Here is a 6,722-nt window from a genome sequence, read left to right as displayed (position 1 = left end):
CCCAGCGAGGCACAGAGGAAACCAAAACACCAGGCATGGCTGAGCAGCCAGTACCGCCTCGCGGGTCCCTCCTGCGCGTTTTTGTGAGTGGCTGAATGAGAAAAAGGCAGCACAAGAGACAGGGAAGGCAGCCAGAAGGACGTGGCTCTGCCGTCCCCGGGTGGGACGGGTGCTGGGGTGGAGGTGGCCCATGCCAGGGTCTCCACGGCATGAGCTCACCGCTGCCCGCTTCTAGCTGGAACGAGAAGGCCTTCGAATGGCTCCTCAGCAGAGCTCAGGTCCAAACATCCTGGCTGAGCCACCTCTTTAGTGGGCAGAAAGGTAACTAAAGACAAATTACCTATTCGCTTACAAATGGGGAGTTAGCGGGGACATTTGCGCGCTGAAAGACATCCTCGCCTGAGGCCATCCGCAGAACTCAGGCATAACCAGAACCTCAGCACCCGAACAGCCACCGCAGCTCAGCAGGCACGGCCAAAACCCAAAGCTCTTCCCCGGAGGAGCAGCACCAGGAGCCTCTCTCCCCACGGGCTGGGTCTGGCTCCATCCCTTGCATAGCCCGGACTGGACTTGGCCTCCCGGCCGTACACACAGCAACGTTGCTATAACCAAGCACGGTGTGAAACAGCTTTCTTCCCACCACACAGGTGTCTGCAGAGAGAAGCGTGCCTGCAGCCAGCACGAGCCCGCTGTCATGGAGCAGAGCAAGAAGCCTGAGCTAACGTTACACGAGATCCCCCTGTGATCCTCCCTGCGGCCCCGCCACGCTGTGGGCACAGCATCCTGCCTGGACTGTGCACCAGAAGATCATCGCAGCCCTGCCCCATGGGACATCCTGCAGCGAGACGGGGCAGGGGGACCCCCAGAGCCCCCCAGGCAGCACAGCCCCAGGGGTCCCTCTGCCTGCACCCTCCCTCAGCATCCTCAGGGACGGCGTGGTTTACAAACAGCAGTTATTACCAACAATTGGTAGCAGGTGAGGACTGTAACAGCAAATACCTTACAACTGTAAGAAGAATCCCTCTCGAGCACCGTTTGAGAGCTCATCTCAGCCGGCATTAAAGGAGCTTTTCGACTGCGCAGACTGATCAGGCAAACAGATGTCAAGAGGGAACCGTAGAGCATTTGCCGTTCCACGGTCTGGTTTGAATATAACTTGATAAAGAAAACCGAAATCAATAACTGACTAATTCAGCTATAAATTTTGAGGGATAGAAGGAGAAAACCAACGATCACTCAGATGATAGTGAAACGGCACAAGTTAATTTAGATTACGTCACAACATCATATGGAAAGTAAGCTATGCAATGCCGAAAATAAGAGACTGGGTCTGCAGGGTGGCTTTGCCACCCAAGGCTGGGTCCATCACAGGGACAGGACGGGCCCTGGTGGGGATGGGACTTGCTCGGGGTGCTGCAGGCAGGAGCCAGCTGGGCACGGGGCTCCGAGCCGCCCGGCCGTGCCAGCAAGGCTGCGGGCACCCAGCCCGCCTGCTGGAAAACCTTCACAATATGCTCCTTGGAAACAATTCTAGCTGCGTGTGAAACGCTTTCTAGTTATTTCTCTTCCCTGGCTCTTCATACTCAAAGTCTATTTGCACAGAAATTGGCGTTCACCGCCCTGGCTGATCATTCACCCGAATCCAATATCGTGCATCTGGCCCCCGCCGCCCAACTGCACCCGCGGGTGCCCGACGTCAGCTGCAGGCAAACAGCAGCCGGAGCCAGGGCTGGGCAGTGCACGCCCCGTGGGGCTGTCACCGCCTCCCTCCTGGGTGCCAGCGGCTGCGTCCCCCCTGTTCCACCGGCTGGAGACACGAACGCCTCCCCCTGCAGCACCCATCGTCGCGCCCAAAAATTAGGGGCGTGAAAGGAGGCCCATTGCCAAGAGCTGAGGGTGGAGGAACAGGGAGCCAGGCTGCCGTGCCCCTCGCTGCCCGTGTCGCAGCCGACTCCCCTAGCTGGGCTTCGTGTTGGAGGCTTACGTGGGAGAAGCCCTCCCGCTGAGGCTGCTCACAGCATGCGAAGGAAAGCTGCGCCTGCTGCCAGAGCGAGCCACCACACTGTTCCCTTTTCTACGTGGCTGCATCATGCTCTGTTTCAGATAAAGAAATCTCTGCAAAACGGAGCCTGGTGCTGCCTGTGTCCCCAGGGAGCCGCCGTGGCTGGGGATCGCGGGCTGCCCTTCGCCTTGGCCACCCCATCCCGGGGCACGTGGCTCCGAGCCCTCGCACAGGCACAGCGGCAGGAACCCGCTGCCAGCTCGGGAACAAAACGACACCGCGTTTATTTGCGCTTCCATCACATCAAAGGGGCCCTTGTCTGAATCCGTCTGTCTTGAGCCTAGAGGAGAAGGGGAAAGATTGGTTCCTATTAATAGCCTCGCATCCCACAAGATCCAAGCCTTGCAAGAAGCCATGAAAGACGGCGGCATCTGATCCTCTCAATAAATGAGGTAATTTTGGAAGAAATGTGTGTGCTCGGCAGCCTTAATTACTGCCTTCTCCATTTGGGTAGGAGACGAGAGCGATGACTCCTTTCTGTGTTGGTGGCACCCGGGTCCCAGAGGTGCTCAGTGCCAGGAGAGCCATCAGCACACGGGCAGACGTGCTGCCTCTCCCCCAGTTCTGATCTTGCAGCAAACATCGCCAGGACTCGCGTGGAGTGAGGAGAGCCCCAGCAAGGGGATGGCCAGCAATGGGGCAAAGAGAGGCAGAAGCAGGAGCGGCTTTACACCAACCTGAGGAGGGGTCCCAGCTGGACTGAGGGGTCCCCTCCATTGCGCCCCGATGGGCACCCAGCCAGCCGCGACGCTGCAGGAGGGGCCCAGAGCCATGGGGCAAAGCAAGGCCCCTGCCACAGCATGCACTGCAGCTGAGCACGAGGCTTTGCAGGAACACGGCCCATCGGACCTGCAGGCCCCATATGCCAAACAACTTGCCTACCTTCTCAGTGCCCTCAGAGAGCGATTCAGTAAATTATCTTCATTTCACAGCTGAGGAAGCGCGGCTCCTGAGCAGCCGCCGTGCCTGGGGGCCTGCCAGTCAGGAACACTGCACAGAGAGGTCCGTGGGTCACAGACAGCAAATACATGGGCATGGGCCTCAAAAGCATCGTTCTTTTCAAACACATCTGGCACCTTCCCACGCTGAAACCGGAGTGAGCAGTTCACATGGATTTAGCATCTTTGGCTCAGCTTCACCTGCGGTGCTGCTGAAAGCATCTCCCCTAAAGGACAGCTTAGTTTGCCCTCCAAAAGAAGCTGGCATCGCCGTGCACTGTACTAAGAGCAAATCAGCCCCAGCTGGGATGTAGAAATGGTATTTGTTTCAATTAAACGCTAAAAGCAACTTGCTCCTTTCTGCTCGGGTAGGGCGGGAAGGGACTGAATGCCTCCGAACCGCACGGAGTGCAGGATATTAATTACTGCGCTGTGTAGGCGCACGCAGCACACTCGGCACAGAACACCTCACGTCTCGCTCGCTCTGGGTGAGCACTTCGGCGTGGTGGGCACGTTGCACAACAACAGGTGCCCGGCGCCGAAGCAAAGCATCCCAGCCACACGTGTTCATATCCCTCGTGCCGTGATAAGAGAATCGGCCTTAACTTGGGTACCGCAATGCCATTGCCGTGTAGTCTGAGGTAGGGGCATGGTCCAGCACGGGGGCTGACCGACGAGCTCTGCGAAGGAAGCTGATGAAGGTACAGAAGACACGGCAGCGAGAAGCTGCTGTTTATTTCCTATCACACGCGGCTGCATGACATTAACTGGCTGCAGGGTTATGTCACCTACTCTGAAGGGCCAGGAACTTGACTGAAGTGATTCCCATGGCCCTCTCCCGCTCCATTCCCCTGGTGCCACTCTTGGGGCACTCCTGCAGGTGCCCTGTGGCCCCGCTGCAGAGGCTGGGAAAAATCCCAGGCGCTTTCAGAGGCCCGAGAGAGACGTGAGCCGCTCCTGGAGGCACTGGAGCAGATCAGGAGCGGGGCCTGGCCCCAGCACCCTCCCTGAGATGCCAACGGGGGGGGACCCAAGCCCTTGGTGGGTCCCTTCCCAGCCTGGCCCCATCTCCCAGCCCGCCATGCCTCCCTGCAGCCCAGGCAGGAGTGCTCTGCCCCCCGGGTACGAGCAGGATGGGCTCCACCAGCCAAAACGCCCTGCCCCCAGCCACAGGCCTCATCGCTGGAGCTCCTCTGGGCAGATAATGGACTTTGCCTTCGGACTTAATCTGCTGTAAATCTCTCTCTCTTAATTGCTTATCATCCGGAAACCTCGGAGTGAGCAAGGGCAGACACTCCCCCTTCATGTGATGGGCTGTTCTCTCCCTCCCTGTCATGGTCCTGTTGCTGGTACACCCCCAGGGCACCCAGCGCACCCCCAGGGCCCATGCAGCCCCCATGTGGCACGGTGCAGCCCAAATCCACAGCAGCACAAGCTGGCAGGGAGCAGGGGCTGCCTTTCTATCTGCTTCTCTGCAGATGCGTTTCACAAACAAAATGCCAGGAGAGTTTTTACAGCCGTGCTTCCCATCAGCAGTGCCGCTGGGTTTGCCATCAGCCATTTTAATGCTGTCAGATGCCTTAGAGGATCTCGGCAGGAACTGAAAGCACAGCTCCCCTTCCCAGCCCCCCAGGTGGGAGCACTTTCGGAAACACATCACGAGGCTCCCCCAAGGACCCCACACCCCGCTGGCACTGCCCTCACAGCCCCACCAAGCAGCTGCAGCATCCTCAGCCACAGCAGGCAGTGCGAAGGTTACCCAGGGGCTAACCCGGGGCACAATCTGGGGACAAAGATTTGATTTCAGCAGGAGCTGGTCAGCATCTTTCCACTGAGAACGGCTCCTAAGGCAGAGCAAGCAGTGCTCTGTCCTCCTGCCTGCTGAAGGAGCAATCCCGTCCTGCAGAGGGAAGACGTCATGCGACGGGAAGGTTGCTAAGCGAGCGGCTCCCTCCTTGTGATGCACAACTTCATTACTCGGCTCCCTAAATGGATGTTACATACATACGACATTTGCCTTGGAGCATATGAGCATCCCAAAATAGCATGCGTTTCAGCTCTGTTTGTACGGTTTGCTGAAGAACATCCCTGTGTCTGCCAGGCTCACTGCGTGTGCTGCCTGCACGGACCCACGGGGGCACAGGACAGGAGGGCTCGGGGGGTGCAAACACCAAGAGATGCAGGTTTCCCTTCACTCGGGTCATTTCTCTCCCTGCCTTGTGTTGCTGCTTTCTCAGTGCTTTGCTTGGTGTTGTGCTACAGGCCAAGTGTCAGGCACTGGGGGCAAACCCCGCGGGGGAGAAGCCCTTAAACTCAGCCCAGCTCAGGCAGTTCTTTTAGATGCACTGAACCGCACAGAGACCAGGTATGGCAGCAGCTCCTGCACCTTATGTAAGATACAAATTAAGAAATAAAATAAAAAGGGACTGTCCTGAGGAGAGAAATAAAGAAATTTGTTTTTCATTTTTCCCCTGATTTCATAAGAACTTCCCCAGCAGCTGATCTTTGCGGCACTAACACAATCCGGTGCTATATTTTAATCCCATTACGTTGCCATGCGGCTGCTCGCAGGCCGCCTGGCCCACGAGGAACAGATGTTTCCTAATTGGCACTTCTGCTGCCCAGGAGTTTACATCACTGAGAATAGTTTCTTTGCCTTTTGTGTTGACATTGAAAGCGAGACCCCACCGCCGCTTTTTACAGCCTGAGATTATACAATGGTGCTGGCTGCTGGCACTCCAATTACCCACCTTGAGCTGCTATTTGCTGCACAAAGGCGGCCGCGATAACGTCAGGTCGGGGCGCTTCAGCGCAGCGGCTGGGTCAGGCAGGGTTTGCTGGCGATCGCCGGGGTTTAATTGCCGGCTGCGGCGGCCGAGGAAGAAATCCGGGCTGCCCTGGCTGCCTGCCCGTGGGGAGCAGCGACGTTGTCTTCTTGCAGATGCCTTCGGGTAGAGCCGTTCGAGGCGAAGCCCCAGCTAGCAGCAGAAGGCAGCACAGAGGTGTCTGGAGGGTTTCCAGCAGGGCTCCTGGCCTCAGGGCAAGCAACAACCCGTGGCCACCCAAACGTGGGCTGGGGGGGCCGAGTGATGGCTGCTGGGGCCGGGCTGCAGGTACTCTGCAGGGTCGTGGGCTCTCAGCACAACCCACCACACCATGCAGCATCCCTGCCCCTTAACACTGAAAGGAAGCAATTTCAGGCAAAGCCAGGCTCCCACACACACAGCTGCAGGCAGGTGCCTGCTCCTGCAGTCAAACCCTGGCTTTGCCCCTCCCCAAAATATCCCCCCCCGCCCCAGCACAGCTGCCTCTAATCTGGCCAGGGCTGCATTGTGCACAGGATGCTCCCCACCTCTGGGCACAGCTGGGTAACAACGTGCACCTTTGGCTTTTCAGATCACCGGTGACTTGGTCTTGTCCCAGGTGTTTCATAATCAAGCCTTGGGAGTGCCATACTGAGAGACTGACTACAGAGCGCGGGGCAGGAGCAGTGCCGCTAAATCCTCACCGCTGTTATAATCCCCTGATACATTTTAATCCCATTATGTCTCCATGTGGCTGTTTCCAATTCTGGCCTTTGAAGAAGTGATGTTTCTTAATTAGCATTTCAGCTGGACGGGACTTTTATTTGCTGGAGGATGCCTAGGAAGCTGTAAAGCTTTCATTTCTCCCTTTTATCTCCCTCTTTGCGCTAATGCTAGGAATAAAGAGGAGCAGAACAC

This window comes from Cygnus atratus, chromosome 17, assembly GCF_013377495.2.
Source record: "Cygnus atratus isolate AKBS03 ecotype Queensland, Australia chromosome 17, CAtr_DNAZoo_HiC_assembly, whole genome shotgun sequence".
Lineage (NCBI taxonomy): Eukaryota > Metazoa > Chordata > Aves > Anseriformes > Anatidae > Cygnus > Cygnus atratus.
The sequence above is the reverse complement of the archived record's forward strand: the minus strand, read 5'-3'. Positions refer to the sequence as shown.